This window comes from Ailuropoda melanoleuca, chromosome 13 (genome assembly GCF_002007445.2).
Source record: "Ailuropoda melanoleuca isolate Jingjing chromosome 13, ASM200744v2, whole genome shotgun sequence".
NCBI lineage: Eukaryota > Metazoa > Chordata > Mammalia > Carnivora > Ursidae > Ailuropoda > Ailuropoda melanoleuca.
In genome coordinates this window covers 28,927,500-28,940,278 of record NC_048230.1, presented here as the reverse complement: position 1 = coordinate 28,940,278, position 12,779 = coordinate 28,927,500, and the positions used below count along the sequence as shown (strand labels likewise).

General features: G+C 48.2%; 1 protein-coding gene across 1 annotated transcript in view; it reads right to left on the bottom strand.

Annotated features, from left to right (window-relative positions):
* Positions 1-2,229, bottom strand: part of MAPT (microtubule associated protein tau) — a 94,695-nt gene extending 92,466 nt beyond the window's left edge. The window contains exon 1 of the mRNA XM_034640404.1: positions 2,047-2,229. The gene's annotated coding sequence lies outside the window, so the exon portion shown is untranslated. The remainder of the gene's footprint in view (positions 1-2,046) is intronic.
* Positions 2,230-12,779: the final 10,550 nt, after the last annotated feature.

The window sequence follows — 12,779 nt, the reverse complement described above, 5'->3', positions numbered from 1 at the left end:
GCTGATCTGGGTGGCTGAGGGCGCCGGAGACCAATAAGAATGAGTCACCGGTTCAGGGTTTGGGGCGGGGGGTCTTCCTCCAGTGGCCTCCGAAAGACTGAGGGACTGCGGCCTCGCCTGCCCCTAGGGTTCTCAATCTTGGCTGGGAAGGGGCGGGGCAACGCCCTGAGGTCCGTTCCTGGGACGCGTGTGGTTTCCATAGCAACGTCCCCTCCGCGCCCCCCCCCGCAGTCATCTCAGGAAAAATGGGTGTGGCCCGAAGCACAGGAGGAACCCTCTTGCCCCCTCCTTACATTCTCCCGCCTGGCGAAGCAACAGGGCATGAAGCAGAGAGGGGCTCCGCCTGCGCGCTGTCCCCGCCACCTGCCGGGGGTCGCCGATGCCCCTTGGTGGGCAGCTCGTGGGGGTGGCCACCAAGCCTCTCGGGGTGTAGGCAGGAGCTTCCTCCCTCTGCGGCCACCCGCACAGCGCGCAGAGACTTCGAATCCCAGCCCTTCGGCCCCGCGGACGCTTCCTGGCGCGCCGCCCAGCTCCCGGAGGGGGACAAGCGGGGTCACGCCTGTTCCATCCGTGCCCCCGGGCCTGTGACTGGGGTTCCTTGACCCCAGCCAGCCAGAGATCTAACAAAGGGCTCGAAAAAGAGGGGCGGAAAATAGGGAAAGGGGCGGGGGCCTTGGTTAAACACCCTCATAGATAAGAGCCAAAAAACCAGGGCTGGCAACGCAGATCACGTAAGCCTTACAAACAAAGCATCTAGCCCCCGAGAAAGATTCCGGGTGTACGCCCCCAAGGCTCAAGCCCACAGCAGCAAAACACCAAGATTTCAGCGTTGATTACCCCCCCTCCACTTAATTACAGTCCCCTCCCTGTCCTCCAAAGCCCAGCCACCCGGCTTGGCACGGTACAGTAAAGACGTGACACGCCGCAAAAAGATGGCACCTCGCGTTTGGAGGGGGGAAAAAAAAAAGCAGGCGGTGGGAATGGGAGGAGGCACAGCCTACTCTCCCCCTCCTTGCCCACCCGGGTCCACACCCACTGCCGCAGTGAGGGGCGAGCCCTGCGCGCCAGCCCCGCGCCTCCGGCAGGGAGCGCACACGCCGGACGCCAGGCGCAGAGCGCAGAGAAAGGGGCCCGCCCCGAAATGCACCTGCAGCCCCCGCGCGTGTCTGTGCGGGGCTGCGGCTGCGAGCGCCAGAGTGCCGGGATCCGCCGCTGCCGAGTCCTCCTTCCACATTGCAAAGCCAGGTGACTCCAGCCTTTCGCCTTTCCGGGCCTCCACATCGGGATCCGCGCACTACCTTCTCTCGGGCACGGCGCTGCTCGCGTCTCGGTGCCAGGCGCGCGCAGGGGGAAGGGCAACTAAAGTGACAGCGCCTGGACCCCTCCCCATCTCCTCGATTCCACTCCCAGCCCCCAAATGTCCCCTGCGGGTTTCTGAAGGAGGAAAACGGGGAGGGGGTGGGCCACCGCCTTAAATCAGGGGCAGTGAAAGCCCCACTGGAATTGCTGCCGGGGAGGTGTAGGGAGGGGCAGGCAGGGATTCATCTTTTCTAGAACCGGATCCATACCTTCCTGAAGAGCTTATGGAAAACCAAAGCTGAGAAATCGGATTACAGGTTCGGTTTCTGGGGTCGTCATTGGACACCCCCCAACACACACATATAGACACAGTCCACTGCGGCAAAAGGTGACGATCAAGAGTGCACAGCAGCCCCCTCCCCCAGGTCACCGCCATCAGCGCCCCACCCTTCGGGCACAACCTCTGCCCGGGTCCGCGCGAAGCGGGTCTTAAGGACACCCCCCAGCACACACACACACACACACACACACATACACACACGCGTGCGTGCATCCCTTCCATGGGTTCCTTTCCAAGCCGCCCTAGTCCCAGACCCGCAACGCACAGGGCGCAGGGAGGGGCACCAGCCATTGCCCCCGACCTATGCTTACCTCAGGAAACCCATCTCTGCAGCGGGGGACGAGGGGCGGCAGCCTGGGGGTGCAAGGGGGCGGACGGGGAGGCACATTTAGGAGCCTCGCGCTTACCTGATAGTCGACAGAGGGCGAGGACAGTAGAGGAAAGAGAGGAGAAAGTGGCTGTGGTGGCGGCGGCAGAAGGTGGGCGGCGGCGGCGGCGGCGGCGGCGGCGCTGCGGCTGGTGCAGGAGCTGGTGGGTGGCGGAGATTGCGAGCGCGCGCACCAGCGAGAGGGCGCGCTCCCGAGGCCGGCGGGCGGCGCAGGCGCGAGCAGCGGGAGCGCGAGCCTCCTCAAGGGAGGGGTGGGCAGCGAGGCCTTCGCGGACGTTTTCTCCTCCGGCCACCAGTGGGCGCGGGCGAGCACCCCACCTCTGGGCTGTCCCCCGCCTCCTGGCTCCCTTCTTTTGACGCTTCCCTTCTCCTGCTTCCCCTCCCCCTACACCTCGAGCCGCGGCGCCGGCCGCTACGCGCATGCGCGTTCCGTGGCGCACGTGCATTTCGGGTCTGCTCTGGCGGCTGGTGCCTTTGTCTTGTCTGAGGGCTCTCCGCCCTTGGGAGAGAGGCTAGGTTGCTCCCCGGGTCTGGGAAGAGGCTCATGCTATGTCCCCCAGATCCGCTGCCCATTTTCCTTCCTGTCCTGCGGTGGCGTCCTATCTCGGAATGGTACTGGGCGGGTTTCCACATAGCTCCGCAGTCCGTCCACCCTGGACCTCAGGGGCTCCCCTGGGCTTGCCCTGCTTAAGCTGGCAGAGCATCCTGAGCCCTTGAGTTTCCCGAAATGGTCTCCCTTGTTGAAGATTAGTTTCCCTGGTTCTGCTTCCTTTCCACCAGCTTTCTTTCCACCCTTTTTGTTATTGACCTAGGTGGACTCTTAGTAAATCCATTTTAAACAGGCTCAGTCGTAACACAGTAGTACAGGTTTTTGTTTTTAATAAGTAGCATTCAAATTTATTATTTATCTAACCGTGACCCTAGAATAAAATTTTAAATTAGACTAAGTTTCCAAGAGGGCTTGCAAAGTATTTTCATATAAACAGTTATTTTTACCTTGCTTTTTGAAACATTGTTATTCTGTAAGTGGAGCTTGGGATCCGAATTTCCAAGTGGCTGTTGGAGAGTCTCACCTGGATAGCACGCCTCACTGAAACTGACCAGCGGCTTTCATTCCCCCAGTCACCCAGCCTCCGGACTTCAGCATTACTTGGTCTATCCAACATTTAATTTAAGCCTTGGCAGTGGAAGGTTTTATATGCATGGGGCTTGGGGGGCAACCATCTGTCCTAGGGCGATGGGAACTTGTCCTGAAGGTTTAACGTGCACAGCACTTATATTCTCTTTTAAAAACTCAATACTGTATGTTACATGTTAACAAAAAGCAGGCTTTTAAAAATGCTTTATTCACACAGGATTAATATGTTGTTATTGGGAGTACAGGATGGGCGATGAAGATGCGGGGCTAATTTCTTAAACCGCTGTTTCTGAGTCTCTGGAATTGACCTTTCTACTGTTGCTGCGATTCCCATCGTCCTAAAGACTTCAACCTTGATTCTGGAAATGTAGTTACTTTACTGGTCTCCCTGCTCTCTTTTTCTCCCTATGTCAGCCCACCCTGCACCCTGTAGTCAGACCAGTCTAAAGAGGCAATCGTTTGAATCATGGTGCTCTCTTGCTCAAAAATATCTAAAGGTTTCTGACTGTCCCTTAAATGAAGTTAAACTCCTTAGCTTCGAACTCCTCAGCATTCAAGGAGCCTCTGTCCTCTCCAGTTTTCTCTTCTCTACTCTATGGACAGCTGATCTTGCTTGGCTGGCATTTCCCCACCTCTACTCTGGGGTTTTCCTTTGCCTACAAAGTCCTTGCTCTTTCTTCCCCTACCAAGGTCCTACCTAACCTTCAAACCCTACTTCAAATTTACCAAAGCCTCCCCTAGTCACCCCAACTGAAAGGGATATTTCCAACCTATAGAAGGAGCTTAGAAAAGTTACTTATCTTCTCTGAGAAAGTGGAGAGGGGCGTGGAATTAATGTCTATCTTGTAGCATTGAAGTTTTGTTACTGTCCGCAATTGTTTCCTTTCCCTTTTTCCTGTATGGGGATTATATGTTCTAGTCTATTACTGTGTGATCTGCAGTGCCTTCACTATTTCCCCACTGATGTTTGACTTTGGCCATGTGATGGTCTTTGGCTACTAGAATTAATGGACATTTTGTAGATTTGTCTGAGCAGAAGCTTTAAGAGGCGTTGCAGCTTTCTACTAATGGCATGTCCTACAGGGCTGCACCTTCAGCCTAGGTCGCAGAATGAAAAAAAGCACAAGGAAGTACATATAATATGAGTAAAAAATAGACCTTTATTGTGTGAGTCGCTGGGATTTTGAGAGTTGTCACCACAGCAAAGCTGACGATGCAGGTATTAAATGAGAATATATATATTATATATACAAGAATATTTCTTTATATTATATATGTATATATATTTCTTACATGGTGTGTTTTTGTATGTGTGTGCATGTGTGTAAAGTTTCTTATGCAGTGCCTGACAAATAGTGTGCATTCATTAAATGATAAATAGTAGTTAATTATTTTATCATCATGTTTGTTATCAATGCTTTTGCTACATGTGATTTTATTTCTATATGTAGAATAAAGTATAGCAGTCAAATGAACAGTCATCCTCATTCAAATTCTTGTTTCCTTGAAGATAAAGATAATTGTGAACTGACAAGGACCTGATGACAATGTGGTGCCCTGATACTGAATGATCACATTTGCTTACATTAAATTGAAGTAATGAGTGCTCAAAACAATTGTAAGCAGATCTGTCATTTAACTGTATATGACCTGGAGTTGGGCATTCATTCCAGATAATTTAATCACCATGGGTAGCTAATGGCTCACTAATCGAGGCCAAGAAAATTCATCCCCTCCCTTTCTCCCTGCCCTTCCCTCTTGCTGAAAAAGAAATCTCATGGCCACATTCAGCACACCATGCCCACCCTGCAGAACCATAGAGGGTGGAATGGCATGAAAGAGAACAGGATTAGGTTTCAGAAGAGTTGGGTCCTAATCTTAACCATCTTGTGAGTCTTTAGACAAATTCATTAACTTCTTTGGACTTCAATTTCTTTATGCACTAGTGTCCCAGGTGGGATTGGAACTAAGCTCCAGATATGCATAGAATTTGGGCACTCTCCTACCAAATCTATTCATATACTATTTTGGTCAAGGTAAGCTAAATTGTTGGGGCACCTGGGTGGCTCAGTCGGTTAAGCGTCTGCCTTCAGCTCAGGTCATGATCTCGGAGTCCTGGGATCAAGCCCCACATCAGGCGGGAGTCTGCTTCTCCCTCTCCCTCTGCTCGTGTTCTCTCTCTCTCTCAAATAAATAAACAAAATCTATTTTTTTAAAAAAAGGTAAGCTAAACTGTTGTAATAAACAGACCCCAAATGTAATGGCTCAAACACACTCCCTTCACAGCCTAGGGGGCTGTGTTCCAGGTAGGTAGGTGGCTTCCTCCACTTGAGGTTCAGGAACTCAGGCTCCTTTCATCTTGTGGTTCTGCCACTCCATAGAGACTTCTTGTTTGTGTGGTTGAGTCTGGATCATCACATACTGGGTCCATCTGGCAGAAGGAGAAGGAGCAAATGGAGGAAGCACGCTGGCTGTCTTAGAGGCTGGACATGGCATCTAACCATGTTCCACTGTTAGAATTTAACCACATGGCCACCCCAGCTGCAAGGGACACCAACAAATGTGGAAGAATTGTGTACCCAAGAAGAAGAGAAAGGACTTGGGTAGAAGGTAACAGTCTCCACCATATACATCTTGATTTGCATAGAGGGTGAAAAAGACCCTTGGGAAAAGAACCTAAACTTTTCTGTCATAAGATTCTCACATATGTGACTATGGCAGCAGACCTTGAGGTGGGTACTGGGTTGACTAGAGAAAGAGGATAGCCCAATTTCAAATTAAGTTTCTGAGAGAGGAGGCATCCCATTGTATACCTTTTTATCAGAGCGTTTTTAATCTTTTTAATTCCAGATCTCCCCAGGAGGCCAGGCAGGCCGCCATTGGGCTGGATCATAATTCATTTTCTTCTTCTGCTCAATCCTGCTTCCCTTTCCTACTTCTTCAGGTGTTGACTACATGTCCTTAAACACATTTGTATCCTAAGCTCTGGTTCTTGGACAACTCAACCTAGGACAACTGGTGTCAGGAGTGGTCTAAGAAAGCAGATGATAAGATGCAGTTCGGGAGCTGGAAGGTTTGCCACCCTGCCATTGGGGAGGATCCATCACTGGTGGAAGGTGGAGCACAGATGGCTCCTGGCATGAGGTGGGTCCAATTGTTAAGGCTGTGAACCAGGATGGGATGCTGATGGAGGGGAATGCACTAGCTGGTGTGAGATAGCAGGTGTTTGAGGAATATGAGTTGGGGGGGGTGGAAATAGTAACTAAGGATAACATAATTGAATGACTGTTGCTAAAATCAATTGACGAACCATGCTCCAAAGAAGCTTAAACGGCCAACCAAGGCCTGCTATGACTGGGTCAAAATCCTTGTTGAGGGGCGCCTGGGTGGCGCAGTCGTTAAGCGTCTGCCTTCGGCTCAGGGCGTGATCCCAGCGTTCTGGGATCAAGCCCCACATCAGGCTCCTCCGCTAGGAGCCTGGCTTCTTCCTCTCCCACTCCCCCTGCTTGTGTTCTCTCTCTCGCTGGCTGTCTCTGTCAAATAAATAAATAAAATCTTTAAAAAAAAAATCCTTGTTGGAAAGGATGAGCCCTGACATATAAAATGGACATTTAGTGATGCCCTTGCAAATCCCAGATTCCCAGATTCCTTTGAACTCTCTGAGCCTGCAGAGGCACCCCCTCCCCCTTGCTTGAAGGAAATGCAAAGTCATCTTCCCTCAAGTCAACATGGACTCCCTTCCTGATCTGTGCCCCTGCCATCAACTCCTCTCTAGGCCAGTAAACCTAACCAGGATTAAGTGGATCAGTGACTTAACTCAACCAGGGAAATGACTTGAGAGAGAGAAGGGAGAAAAGGGACGGCCCCTCAAAGGAGTGCAGATCTAACCAGCATGTACCATTGAGAACCTGGAGGGGACATGTGGGACTGGATTCTAAGGGTGCTTGACTAAAGGGGACAGGAATTTGATATCCAAGTGAAGACTCCCAGAGACGGTCTGAACTCCTTCCTAGAGACATGAAAAAGACAGAGGCCACACTAAGTGGCATAGAAATGCCAGAATTACATGGTGGCCAGTGGAGGAAGGCATTCAAAGGTTAAGGACAGTGGGCCTGCTGGAATAGATGTTTGGTGTAAAGTCCAGAAACCCCACCATATGATAAAATTCCAAAGAGAAGCACAGAAGACAACTGTACCAAGGCCATAAGGAATGTGTTGATAAGAGGGACACCAGCATCAGTAGGTTGAGAGGAAACTCTCCTCTATAGGCCTGGTCTGCATAGGAGAGGCTCTTACAGAATTAGGCCGAATGAGAACAATGATGTTGATAGGACCCAAAACAATAGAGGCCAGATGTGGCCTTTAATCAGTTATGTACGTACAGGTTCATCTTACCTGGTTTGTTGCAACCCTGAGCTTAATTTCAGGGGGACCCTAAAGAAGTGGCTCCTGCCCTTGACCCATCCAGAGCAGAGTTTACAAACTAAGTCCACAAAGCACTAGGGACAGTCTGTACCGGCTTGTCACCATCGTTTATAGAAAACGTACAGATTGATTGTTTGTACCTGTTTTCTGTTATGTAATCTTAGTTTCCATTACGAGCCCAATCATGCAGGCTGGTTTGGGTTATGTGACTGGAAGCGTGTTAAAGACCCACCTTCTGATGAGACTGTAGCCTCCTTGAAATCAAGGCATCTTGTGTATGTCCTGGTGGGTTATGATCCTAAGATGAAGTATATCCTATGCGACTGATGAGAAGCTGAGCCTGGGTGCCTTAGACACCTCTGATGTTTACCTGTCATTTCTTCATCCTGTGACATTTCCTTTACTTTTACTAACACCTTATGTGAGTGTACTTTCTGGAGTCTCTTAAGTCCTTTCATTAAACCCAAGAGTCATAATTGATGCACTATCAGAAACTGGATAGATGGATGCATTTATTGTAATGACTGGTGAGGTTGGAGTGGCAGCCAATGGGACTGACTTTCCTAGAGTTGGGGAATCTGGTAGTGGAACAGGTTCCCTGGGGGCAAAAGAGATAGGCAGCCAGAAGGTAAAAGAAGATGAGCAGCTTGCACCATCAGAAGAAACCAAGGCCAGATGATTAGGAAGCTAAGGCAGACCGCCCAATAAGAAGTCATGCTCCCTTGCCCAGTTCTCAGATCCAGAACCAACTGATTGAAAAGAAGGCTGGCTCTCCATTCAGAAGGACCTTGTAACACTATGGCAAGTGTATACTGGGGAAACAAGAATGCCCACATGTTTTGTGACAGTGGGACTCGGGGTCTGAATTAACATTGATACCCAGAGACCTGAAGTATCATCAGGGTCCTCATGAGAATGTAGGCATGTGAAGACCAGGTGATGAATGGAGTCCTGGCCAGGATCTGCTGACAGTGAATCCATCAGGTCCGTAGACCCCCTAGTCATCATTCCCATGGTTCACATCTCCTTCTCTGACTCTGACACCCCTGCCTCCCTGTTTGTGATAACATTGGGCCCACCCAGATAATCCAGGACAATCTTCCCGTCTCAAGATCCTTAATTTAATCATCGAAGTCCATTTGCCATATGAAATAACACATTCACAGATTCCAGGACATGGACATCTTTGGTGGGGGCGTGATTCTGCTGACCACAGAAGGCATGGTGACCAGGGCACAGACCCCTCAGGGAAGATCGCCTGGGTCATGCCTTCAGACAAGTCCCAAGACCAGCAGAGCTGCTAGCTGGGGTGAGGGGAATCTACAATGGGTACTGGAGTAAGGGGGTGGTGAGCACCAGTTGTGTCTTCAGCACCTGTTACAGCTACGGGGGTCGAGAATCAATAGAACTAATTTTCCTAAATTTCTTCCAAGAAGAAAGGCCCACTGGAATATTGGAAAAACTGTTCCCTGAACTAGGGAAAAGGGATCTGAATAGTGCAAGGGGGGAACTGGGATGGACATGGAGATGATGTACCTCCTGGATCCGCTCTCAGGAAGCACTTGTTGCCCCAGCTACGGTTGCGAGCTGTCAGCGGACAGTTTTCAGCCGTCACACCTCCCAGGGATGGCCATGGCTGCAGAGAGGTGGCTCCTCCAAGGCCACGTCCTTCCTGGGGTACCCTACATTTAACAGCTAACCCAGGCAGAGGGATGAATGTTCAACATGCAGCAACTCTGATGGTCCATTTTGGCTCAGAGATTCCCAAGAGGTCAACTGAGGCTGTGGTGGGGCCTCTATGGCAGCTTGACTTCCCCCTTTGCACAATTCTGCTTCCTTCCTCTCCTTTCCACAGGTAGTGATCCCAAGAACGGTGCTATATAATATCTCACATGCTACACTCTGTCTCAGAATATGCTTCCCGGAGAACCCAGCCCGCCTCTGCATGAATGCGTTAAATGACAAAGTAGCACTGGGTTTAATGACTTTCCTGATTTCAAATAGAGGTAAATATAAATGATACTTTGAGATATCTGTCACACATGAACTATGATATGAAAATATCTATTAATGACAACGTCACAGGTGCTGTTAATACTACATTCAGTACTGAAATGTTAAATTCCAGGAAAAGTTGTAAAAGTAAAGATGAATTTTTTCCCTTTTAAGTTCATAGACCCTCAGTTTAAGAAACCCTATCTTCTTTTTCTATGTAGTGGGGGGTTTAATAGGTCCATTTAATTGAGTTAAATAAAGTCTACAATGAGATGAAATGAGCATTTCCTTTATAACTCGATCAGTTAGTCTTCAATTCAGCTCTGAGTGAAAAATGCAACACGGCAGTGGTTTAAACAGAGAAAATTGTATTTCTCTCTTACATAGGAGCCCAGAAAGAGGAGTCAAAGGCTGATGTAGAAACTCCAAAACCTTTTTGTGGCCCATGTCCATCTGTGTGGTTTCTCTACCATCCTTAGCATGTTGCTGTCAGGGAGCAAGAATTCCTGTTCCCTCAAAGGTCCTTCTAGCTGGACTAAGACTCAAATTGACATGAGACAGATCAACAGTAGAAAATCAAATTTACATATATATGGGGAATCTATATAGACATGGAAATTCCAGAGCTGGTCAGACAGAATGAGGTCTATGTCATTCTGAACTAAGGAGAAGTGAATAGGTGTCTGGGACTTCAGAGAAACAGAATGCACTTCACAGGGTGATAAGAAGAGCAGGTGTTTGGTAATTAGATGTTTGCCCTGCCATACAGATGGGTCCCTCAGATAAAGTGTATCCCTATTAATAACCCTTGTTCTGGGAAAGACCCCCAATTTAGATTCTTCTATGTAGTTAAGGGAAGCCAAAAAGTTTCTCTTGAGCCAGTAGGGTCTCAAGCCTCCAACCAAAATAATCCACATGCCAAAGTGTCACATTTGGGGGGTGGGGGCACTGTCCTGAACCCCTTCACTCCCTGAGAGTCAAAAGTGGCTGCTTGAACTCCAGCCATCACATTAACAGAAAGGAGGAAGAGATAAAGAAGGGAGCATCTCTGCCCTTTAAGGATATTTCCTAGAAGTCACATATGACATTCTTTTTTTTTTTTTAAAGATTTTGTTTATTTGAGAGAGAGAGAGCACAAGAGGGGGGAGGGTCAGAGGGAGAAGCAGACTCCCTGCTGAGCAGGGAGCCCGGTGCGGGACTCAGTCCCGGGACTCCAGGATCATGACCTGAGCCAAAGGCAGTCACCCAACCAACTGAGCCATCCAGGCACCCCCATATATGACATTCTTGTTAACATCCTGTTGGCCCAGGATTTACACATGGCCTCACATAGCTGCCAGGGAGGCTGGGAAAGGTAGTCTTTTTGGAAAGGGCTTTGTGACCAGATAAATACCAGCTCCAGGGGAAGGAGGGGATGTTAAGTAATAGCCACAGCTATGCTCCGAAGCCATCTCACTTGGTAATTCCTCTGAAAGAGCCACCCATTCTCTCCCTTTGAAATAGATTCCTGAAAATGTTTTTCATAACAAGACATTTGCTCTTGAGACATATGATAGCCTTCAGGACCAACAGTCCTTTATTTTCAACATAAAGTCCAAGGTCCAGATTCATGGCATACCTAGTTAGCCTAAAATGTATTTGTCCTGCCTAATTATTTGCTTGGCAAGGTGTTTTGAAGAGACAGTCCTCTCTCAAAGACAACATAGTAAAATGTCAATAAAATAAACCTAGGGGCACTTGAGTGGCTCAGTCGGTTAAAGAGCTGACCTTTTTTCCCCCCTAATTCTTTTTTTTTTTTATGATATGTTAGTCACCATACAGTACATCATTAGTTTTTGATGTAGTGTTCCATGATTCATTGTTTGCCTATAACCCAGTGGTCCATGCAATATGTGCCCTCCTTAATACCCTTCACTGGGCTAACCCATCCCCCCACACCCCTAAGAGCTGACTTTTGATTTCTGCTCAGGTCATGATCTCAGGGTCATGTGATGGAGCCCGCCTTGAGCTCTGCCCTCAGCACCGAGTCTGCTTAAGATTCTCTCTCTCCTTCTCCCTGTGCCCCTCCCCCACAGTCACCCTTGCTTTCTCTCATGCTCTGTCTCTGAAGTAAATTTTAAAACTCTTTATATGTGTGTGTGTATATATATATATACACACACATATATATGTATATATTTTAAAAGCAGCTAAATTAGAAAGTGAATATTTACAGATAAATGCATCACAATACAGGAGGAAAAATCACCAGATTTCCCTAAATGTCAGTTCCCCTGTTGCAGTTGAAACACAGGTTGATTTAAATGCAAATTTATAAACACCTTAGTTACGTAAAGTGAGGCAGATCCATTTTTAATTGCTCTGGACTAACTCTCACTAATCATTGTTTAGGCTCAGGTTTTCTTATCCGCCTTTCTATTTCTTGAATGCCTCTTACCACTTCTCCTTCCCTCTATTTCCCTGCTGGGGCCATTGCTCCTTCTCTAGGTTCCCTGGGTTCCAGCAGGAAGCAGATGAACTGCAGACAAGGGTTTAGGTTACACATGACTCAGCAGTCAGCTCTATTGTCAAAAAAGCAAAGATGATTCTGGGGCTAGAAATAGGGACAACACATAACGGATCCGTGAGGTCATTCTCTCCTTATGTTTGGCTTTGCTCAGACACCCTGGACAGCCCAGCTTAGGGGAGTGTCAGGTAATTTGGCAGTGCTCAGAGGGGAGCCCAAACACAAAACTTGAAAAAGCTGACCAGAAATTCCTTTCACTTAAACCATGCCATCAGATGGAAGATCCCCCCCTATGGAAGATGTAGTCAGAATTTTAAGATCTGAATCAAATCTCATTATCTATCTATCTATCTATCTATCTATCCATCCATCCATCCATCTATCATCTATGGGGAGAGAGAGGGAGAGAGAGACAGTCTGGCATTTGTACCTTATTTTTTACAAGCTGTTCTTTATTCAGAGTGAATATCATCATCATTTCTTTTCCCTGGAAATACTAAGTTGTAAGTACTAACACTGACCGTTATTAGTGATTTTTTTTTTAACCTGGAGAATCTTTTTTTCTTTTCTCTTTTCTTTCTTTCTTTCTTTCTTTCTTTCTTTCTTTCTTTCTTTCTTTCTTTCTTTTTTTTTTTTTTAAATTGGAGACCCATCTGTTCTTGCTTTCAACAAACATTTAAGTGCTTCC